This window comes from Physcomitrium patens, chromosome 13, assembly GCF_059467195.1.
Source record: "Physcomitrium patens ecotype Gransden chromosome 13, ASM5946719v1, whole genome shotgun sequence".
NCBI classification, from domain to species: Eukaryota; Viridiplantae; Streptophyta; class Bryopsida; order Funariales; family Funariaceae; genus Physcomitrium; species Physcomitrium patens.
The window spans coordinates 519,549-528,923 of record NC_143422.1 but is presented as its reverse complement, the minus strand read 5'-3'; the positions used below and the strand labels follow the sequence as shown (position 1 = coordinate 528,923).

General features: G+C 33.1%; 1 long non-coding RNA gene across 1 annotated transcript; it reads right to left on the bottom strand.

Annotated features, from left to right (window-relative positions):
- Positions 1-5,069: 5,069 nt before the first annotated feature.
- LOC112290320 (uncharacterized) lies at positions 5,070-6,225 on the bottom strand. Its single transcript, XR_016505936.1, has 3 exons — positions 6,129-6,225; positions 5,647-5,813; positions 5,070-5,494 (listed from the first exon to the last, which is right to left on the bottom strand). It is a non-coding gene; the product is annotated as an uncharacterized LOC112290320 (long non-coding RNA).
- Positions 6,226-9,375: the final 3,150 nt, after the last annotated feature.

The following is a 9,375-nucleotide window of genomic DNA, read 5'->3' as shown; positions in this document are numbered from 1 at the left end:
CAACGATGAAGGCGTAGTTAAAAGAGGCTCAAGAACAACAAAAGGTCAATGTGGATGTCTATCAAAAGGAACAACCATCATTCATCTTGGGTGATAAGGTATGGCTACTTTGTCACAATATCAAGACCCCTTGTCCTTGTGACAAGTTGGACTATCGAAGGCTAGGACCATTTTCTATTTCTACACAAATCAATCGAGTTGCATATCGTTTACATCTACCAGAGTCAATGAAAATCCATCCAGTATTCCACGTGTCTCTTCTTGAACCATACAAGACAGTGGACATACCAAGAAAACGACAAGCTCGACCTCCTCCTATAGAAGTGGACAATAATGAAGAGTTTGAAGTAGAAGAAGTCTTAGATTCAAGGCGGCGCGGAAATAAATTAGAATATCTTGTCCATTGGCGCAAATATGGTATTAGTGAACGTGTATGGGAGCCGATAAAGAATCTTTCAAATGCAACAAAGGCAGTGGAGGCTTTTCATTGACGACATCCATCAAAATCAAGATGAAAACCTTCTTTTTAAAAGAAACAACATCTAGGCAAGATAACATTCTACTTTCAATTCTTGTTTGTAGCTTCTTTGTAGTAGTGACGCTCAGAAGATGGAGAACCAAAAACCAACGGATTCGACTCAAGAGCCTTTATTTGTTGACCTGCCGTATGAGATATTATGATTGTCACAACCTTCAAGACGATGCAATAGAGATGAAGATCTTTAAGAACGACATGTTCTTCCTCGAATAGATGGCGAGATACAACGCGTTTGGTATCACGATTTGGGAAGGGACTCCCGATGTTTGGTGATTGTACTAGAGGTAGGAACAACTCCTGATGGTGTTCCAGATATTCTATTCGAAGGAAGTTACGAAAGCCTCAACAATGATCAAATAACTGAGTGGTCTTTCCGCCTTGGTATGGGACACTACCGATGGTTGAGAGGCCCTATCAATCATCTTCGAAGTGAACAGAGATCAGAGTATGTGGCGAATACAATTCGTCGCATCATAGATTTCCTCAACATATAATGACCGCTCCTCGTGGAATTCGGCCCTAGAAAGGAGGGTTAATGTCACGGACATAATCATGTAAGCTAGTAATTACATATAAAAGTAGGTAAAAATAAGTTTTCTAAAGTATTTAATATGGAAGCTTCTTAAAAGCTTCATAGACCCTACTTTGACTTCATAGGTATCTTTAATTGACTTTTTGGATTAGAAACGTGATCAACAAGTTGGCCATGTGCCACACATGTTGTTAGCTTGAAGATCAACCTAGCTATGTGGTCCACACGTAGAAAAGCTTGCCTTGTAAGTCAAGGCATGTATTCTACAAAGTCAACACATATTGGAGATCCTATAGAACGTCGCCACGTAGCCCCTAGTTAGATAGTATATATAGAGACAAGAGTGAAGGCTTCTTTACTCTTGTCAACTCCTTTCTTGCTTCCAGTCTAGTTTCAAGAGTCTCTAGTTTCTTTGTCTTTTGGCAATAGCCATTCCAGTTTCTCTTTCAATATACATACTTATTTATTTATATTTTTTTATCTTTTTTTGAGTGAAGGCTCACTTGTCTGAATTATTTTTTAATCGAGTTCTTGTCCTTGACACTCCATAATTGGATCAAATTGACCCTTGAATATTGGCACTGGAATTGGCCACTGTTTTTGACATCTAAAATGACTAAATATTAATAAAATCTTTTTCATTTATATTTTTATTATATAGTCATGCTACAACATGACAGTGGCGCCAAAATGTAATTGTCATTTTACTTATTCTACCAATTCCTTTCAAAATAAACATGTAGAGGAGGATTCGAACTCAAGGAAAGACTAAGTGCATGAGCTTACAAGTTAGGATCACTCAATTATTTATAATCCGAACCTGTAAAACACCAAGAAATACTACAATGCTTTCATCTAGTAATAATACTCCTTCATCAACTGATATCCTTAATGTTCAACATTGCACTTTCAAATGATTGCTCAAAATATAATAATTTTCATCCAAGACGAGGAATAACAGACTTCACTCCAACTAATCTAGATTCACACAATTTCTGTAATCATAGACTTCCTTTGTCAAAACACACACACACAACTTTGAATAAACAATAATCATAATCTTCCAATCATAACTAATCTTCCAATAACTTCTCACATAATTCAATCACATAATACTCCAATTACATAATCAATAACTCATAAATCAATCTTTGATTTATTCCATAGACTCACTTCTCTGTATTCAAAAACTATCCATTATTCTTCAACAACAAAGAAAACAAAGAAAACAAAGAGGTAGCATGAAGCTTACTTGGCTCGTAACTATCACAGTCTGGCATCCCAACAAACTTCTACAACTCTTATATAATTGCTATTGATTTCCTGATTCTAACCGTAATCCTATAATAACCACTTTTAATAACTAAATTAACCATCTGTCCTCGTGAACTGACTATTCTATAGACTATTAGTCTATTTTATCAATATCTTGTAAAAATGAACTAATATCTATTCTACAGTAACATATCCAGAAGATAACGGATGACCATCTATAACTTCTATGTATATGAGTTTATTTTTTTGTACTAACTATATATTATGATTTTTAACAAATTCTTCATCTAAAAAATAAATTGAGCCTCCTGAATCTATTAACGCAAAGACTTTGTAATTATTAGATCTTAAATACACATCTATTATAAAATAGGGAGAGGGTTTTGAGGAGAGAATAGGACCTTTATTAAGAATTGTACAAGATTCTAGCCGCATTGTCTCTATTGTGGTTAGAAAAATTTGTTTTTCAACATGTTTCATCTTTGACAGCAGTACTCCTCATTTTGTAATTGCATTGTTTCTTTGGACAATATTTAGCATTAAGCTTAGCTTCTTCACAATATAAGTATAGTCTTTCTTGATGACGACAAGTCTTTTCTTGTTTGGTAAGAGGTTTAAAATATACTTCATCAATTTGCATGTCTTCTACTTCCAAATATTTAGATTGAAAATTTGTTGGTATTGTCATTGAATTGTAATAACGTTGAGGTTCCCTTCTGTGATTCTCAGATTAAAACTCAAAAAGACAATTGTCACATTTCACAACAAAGTCAATTGCTTGACTCAATCTTTGAAGATCAGGTAAATTAAGCATCAATTTCTTTACTTCATATTGTAATCCATAGAAAATTTGGTTGATGACTGTTGCATCATCCCACTTGATATTTATTGCTAATTGTCAAAATTATGAAGTATATAATGTCACTAATTTATTACTTTCTTGTAAGATATAAATCTTGTTGGTTGAAACACAGATTGTATCATATTCTCTATACATAGATCAAAACTCTACTAAAAATGCTTCCAAATTATCCAATATTGGATCATGTCGTTCAAGAAAAGATGAAAACTATGATAAAGTAGAGTCTATAAGTAATATTTTAATAAACCTAACTTATGATCCTTGAGTTAGATAACTTTAAGGTTGTAGTTCAATCACCGGTTATACTTGATTGATGAATCCTCAAAACATAGAAGTTGTACCATCAAAGTTCTCAAGCAATTCAATTTTTGGTTCTTTGAAACTTGATTGATTTTCCATTGTAGGAGTAATAGTATGGCTTGGTTTAGATATTGAACCAACTCCAATCATCTCTATATGTTCATTGCTTGATAATCTTATTGTTCTTTGTGGTGGTAGACTGAGTTGATGCATTGCAAGCATTAATTCTCTCATTTGCTCTTGCATTTGAGCCATTGCACTCTTCATTTCAACAAGTGCTACCATATTGGTACAATAAAAAGAAAAGTGTCTATTCTCACTAAATACAATACTCAAGAACCAAGGAAAAAAAAATCTAAAAACAATATTAGTCTAGAAGAGGATAATTTCCAACTTCTAATATGCTTATGTGTTATTAAGAGAAAGGGGTAATCCACTCTCAATCAAGAAAGAACAAAGCTTTGATATTGTATGTGCACTCTTTTCAATCTATTAAGTACTCAAAAAGGAAGAAGATACATAAACTTGTGGAATCTGTGTCAAAAAGAAAAGTGACAAAATAAAAAAAAATATGTATATTTAAGAAATTATTGGAATGGCTATTGGCTAAGACTAGAAAACATAAGACTCTTGAAACTAGACTGAAAGCAAGAAAGGAGTTGACAAGAGTGAAGAAGGCCTCACTCTTGCTTTTATATATACTACTTAATTAAGAAATTCATGGCGACATGCTATAGAACCTCTAATATGCATCCAACTTCCAGGACACATGTCTAATTTGTAAGGCAAGTTTCCTAGGTGTGCACCATACATCCAACTTGTACTACAAGTAGTCAACATGTCGACATGTGGCATCCTTGTTGGCCAAGTTTTTCACCTATCAATCATCTATAGACATATATAAAGGCGAATCAACATCTATGAATCTTCTAGGAAGCTATCTACAAGATAATATCATATTTATTTACTTTGACTTACTTCTACTTATTCTTATTATCAAGATGATTATCAAGATAAATATGTATATTCTTGACAATATTTCCACCATGTAGTTAGCTTATTTTATAAACAACTAACATGTGTGAGACATGATTATCTTGTTGGTCAAGTTTTTAATCTACCAATCACCTATTAACATATATAAAGGTGAAAACACATCTTCAAAGCTTCTAAGAAGCTTTTTTATAAGATATTATCAAATTAAATTACTTTTATTTACTTCTACTTATTCATATTATTTGAATAACTATAGATATATTCATGATAAAGCACAATAATATAAATGGAATAATCTACTTACTTCTATAAGAATATAAGAATAATAAATAAATTCTTTTGTGAAACTATTAAGAAAATGAATTAAAAATTGTATAATTTTTAATATAGTCTTAAATTACTTGAAAAGAATAGATATTCACTTAAAAATAATAATATATCAAAATTAGAATGGCTTTGCCAAAGTCAAGTATGAAATAATAAATTGACCTATGGTTTTTGTTAGAACTAAAATAATTCAATTAAAATGTCAATTACAATAATTAATAATAGGGGAGTAGAAAAAATACTAAACAAAAGTAAAATAGAATTAGTAGATTAATTGTAGTTAGTATAACTTTCCAAATATAAGGCATCTTAGAAACATCAAATTGGCATCTTTTTAGAATCTTATAAGCATCTAAAAAGAATCTAAAATATTCAAGATTCTAAATTAAATGATTGCACCGCAGCCCTTCTGAGTCAATTGATTCCGCATCTACAGTAGCCGTCGCTCTTTAGAACACGATCGGCGGGAAAGGTCAAAATTGAGAGTGGAAGTAATCACGCTAGCCAGCGCTACTGAATAACCCAGCTTGACTTGCAGTAGAACAACAGAGGAAGAACGATGATTGAGCTCGATGAAGGCGGAGAAAACGCCTTGTAATCAATCGAGAAGGTGGACAGCGACTCGGAGTCGTTCTTCAAAGCCGCATCTGATCCACAATGCACCCTGCTAAGAGAAGATCACGCCGTAGGGGATTCTGTTAGCGCAACTCCAATTTCTAGATCCTCTGCCGACGACTTCACCAAATGCTGAACCCACACAACACGCGTAGCCGTAGAAACAAGAATGCCAAAGAGCAAGGGCCACAGTAAAACAACGAGAAAAACGGGAGAAGACTTCTGACGACACCGCCGCACTTCCAACAATTCTGCCGCCAAACTCAATGGTAATCAGGAGTCAATGCGTCAACTCCGCTGTGGCCTTCGACCAGCCGCCACACATGCCACCCAAAGCAAGACCATGCCGTCGAATGGGAGTTGATGCACTGTAACAGAACAAAAAACCAACTCAGTCCAGTTTTTCCAACGCCGCACCTTCTCCTTGTAAGAACTAAGCGCCAATGAACAAAAAAACGAGAAGAGGTTGTCCTCTCTACGGCACCAGTGCACCGCGCCGCAGCCTTAAGTAACGTTGGAACCATCAACGCCGACGACCACAATGATCCAAAGCACCACGAGATCCAGGAGGAAGAAAATTGCCGCACCCCGCTAGAGGTTCGCAAGTCAAAATGAAGCAAAGGAAAACCCACAACGGCACCACCGCTGTAGGAACTAGTAACCAAGAAGAACAAAAACTCCACCTCAGTGACACATGTCCCTCTGCGACCCCACACACAGATGAGGGAGCCACAGAGAATTCAAAGCTCTCCAACCAGCACGCCAAAACCAAAAAACACAGAGAAGAGAGTCAAGGGTCTGAGGCGGCCCGGACCTCTATCAGAAAGAGGACAGATACCCGGCTACGAGAACCCTGCCCGATAACCGGGTCCGATCTTGCCCGATATGCGGAACCAGATACTATCCTACTCTGTGTATTATGTATAGTATCCTACATTATATACTGTCTAAATTCTACTTGTATCTCGTATATATATTATATATCTAATTATATAGAATTTACCACCATATTGAGACCATATTGGTACTGGATACATTCCATACCTTGACTGTACTAAGACTGTATACATATTGTATTCTATTGTATCCTTGCCATCCCAGTACGGTATTAATATTGTATTTTTTATATTCCAAAATGTATCTATATAGTATATGGGTCCTATATTAGTAAAATATTAATTACACTAGATTCTTTAAAGATACTCTTGAGATATCTAAAGATGCCTATTTGATGCTCTCCAAGATGAATTCTACTTACAACCAAATTGTTTTTTTTTTTTTTTTTTTTTTTTTTTTTTCTAATTGGTAATGGATGTGTAGAATGCCTCTGATTGCTTGAGGAATTCCTCCACTTGTTGTCTTCAGCCTTTGGATGTGCTTGATCACCATCCATTACTACTCTTAAATTGATTCAATATAGTTTGATATAGGTTATTATTGAGAATTTGGAATAGGTTTGAACTTAGCTGGTAATTTTTGTTGGTAGAGTTGGTTGATTATACTCATGCTTTCTAGTAGTCACGGTGGTATATAGCACCCTTCTACAATACTCACAACTATACAATTGAGCTTAATTATGCAAACTACTTTTGTTGATATTAATCAACTATCACGAACATATATATTTATTTTAATAATTACTTACATGATTACGTAGAAGAAAGAAAATATAAATTAATTTCATAATATCTTCTAGAAAAGCTTCCTAGAAGCAATATAGATGCAATTTTTATTTTATATGTGTTTGTAGTTAATTGATAGATTAGAAACTTGGTCAACAAGTTAACCATGTATCACACATATTAGTAGCTTGTGAAATAAGTTAACTATGTGGTGCACATATAGATAACTTACCATATAAATTGAGACATGTGTCTACTAAAGTCAACACATATGAGAGGTCTTATAGAAGATCGCTATATAACTCTTAGTTAGTGGGTATATATAGATGCAAGAATGAAGCCTTTTTCACTCTTGTAAATACTCTTTTAGTCCTTAGTCTTGTTTCAAGACTTTTTGGTCTTCTTATTTTTGGCAATAGCCATATTAGTTTAATATTATATCACCTTTTGAGTGACTTTTTATTTCTCTTCAGTGACACAAGAGTGTGTTGAGGATTTTTTTTCTTCAAGATTCATATCCTTAACAATTTGACAAGAATACTAATATACTATTTCTATCTTATTTTAAAAGTGAGTTGGATTATTCTACTTCTATTGTTGTGTTTTGAAGGTTATGGATCATCTACCTTAAAATAAAAAATCTTATTTTCTAACTCTAATCTTTTTCTTAAAGAGAGTAGATTATCATTTTTTGTGAAAATTTTTATTAGGTGTTGTGGATTACCCTCTTCTAATTTAACTTTTTGAATTTTTTTGAAGTGTCTATAGAAGGAAAGATTATGGATGCTACTCTTAGTGAGAATAGATTTGCAACTATTATAGATCTTCATGAGCTTATCAATACTCCAAGAATAGAAATCTCAAGTATTTCTAATGTGAATCATGGAGGTAATATACCTACACCTATGGAAAAAATTTAGAGTCTATGGCAAGAAGTTATATATTTGAAGGAAGCAAGAATATCAATCTCACAACCAAATCTAGGGAGTTTTGCTTCTATAAGTATAATGGAGACAAGGATTAGTATGACTATGAAGCTTGATGGAATAAGATCAAAATTTCAAAGATTTCTGCAATAAGTCAAGCTCTATCTAAAGTTATGTCCTTTCCAATATCCCAATGGATTTACTCAAGTTGGATTCATAGGCACACTTCTATCAAGAAGTGTTCTCTCTTGGTTTACACATTTAATAGAAAAAGATTCACAATTATTTTATAATTTGAATTTATTTCTAAAAGTATTTATAGCCACACTCAAAAAAAGTGATTGAGAAAGAGTAGCAAAGACTTAGCTCTTATCTTTATGACAAAGATCATGGCCAACTACCATATATGCTACTAAATTCCAAAATCTTGCTTACAACGTGGACCAGAATGACAAAGCCCTTATCAATCAATTTTGATATGGATTGAAAGATAATGTCAAAGACTTATTATTGATAATATCAAAGATAGAATCTTTAAAATAATTTATTCTTCAAGCCATTGCATATGACAATTAATTATTTGAAAGACATCAAGAATAAAGATATAGTTAGAGAGGAAGAAATCAAATAATGATGGCAGTTTTTAAGTTTTCAGAAACTTATTTATCAAAGCAAGAATTAATGAAAATTGATATGATATATTTTAAAGTCCTCACAAAAGAGAAAAAGACTCAATGATGTCAAGAGAGCTTATACTTGTATTATGGAGAAGCTAAACGTACTATTTAATATTATCCAAAGAAATAACGTAATTACAAAATGAGAAGTACAATTGTCAAAGAAGACAATGTGTAAAAAAATGAATTGCTTCAACTAAAATAGAGACCATGATATTAAAATCATGTGCAATATCTAGCAAAAGTCCTATTCTCTCCTTTGATCCCTCACCTTGTTTTACAATAGAAGTTTATTTTCAACTAAAAAATCCCAAAGTCTTAGCCTTGTTGGATTCAAGAGCCTCAGCTTGTTTTATAGATGAAGACTTTGTAAAAAAATAAGATTTATCCTTAGTTAAGAAAATCAAACATGTGCATGTAGAAGTAATAGATGGACATTCATTATCTTTTGGAGATATTACACATGAAACTATTCCTATGAAAGTAGCAACTAGTAGTCACAATAGTTTAATAATATTTAATGTGATTAAATATCCTTCTAATTCAATCATTTTAAGATTATCATGGTTAGAAAGATATAATCCTAAAATAAATTAGATTTCTTGCAATCTCAATTTTTTTCATAATTTAGCCCAAGGTCTTTCTAGGTAAGTTTTTATGCATGTCACAAATGAAGGACCATCTTTTGCTATATATGCCATGTCC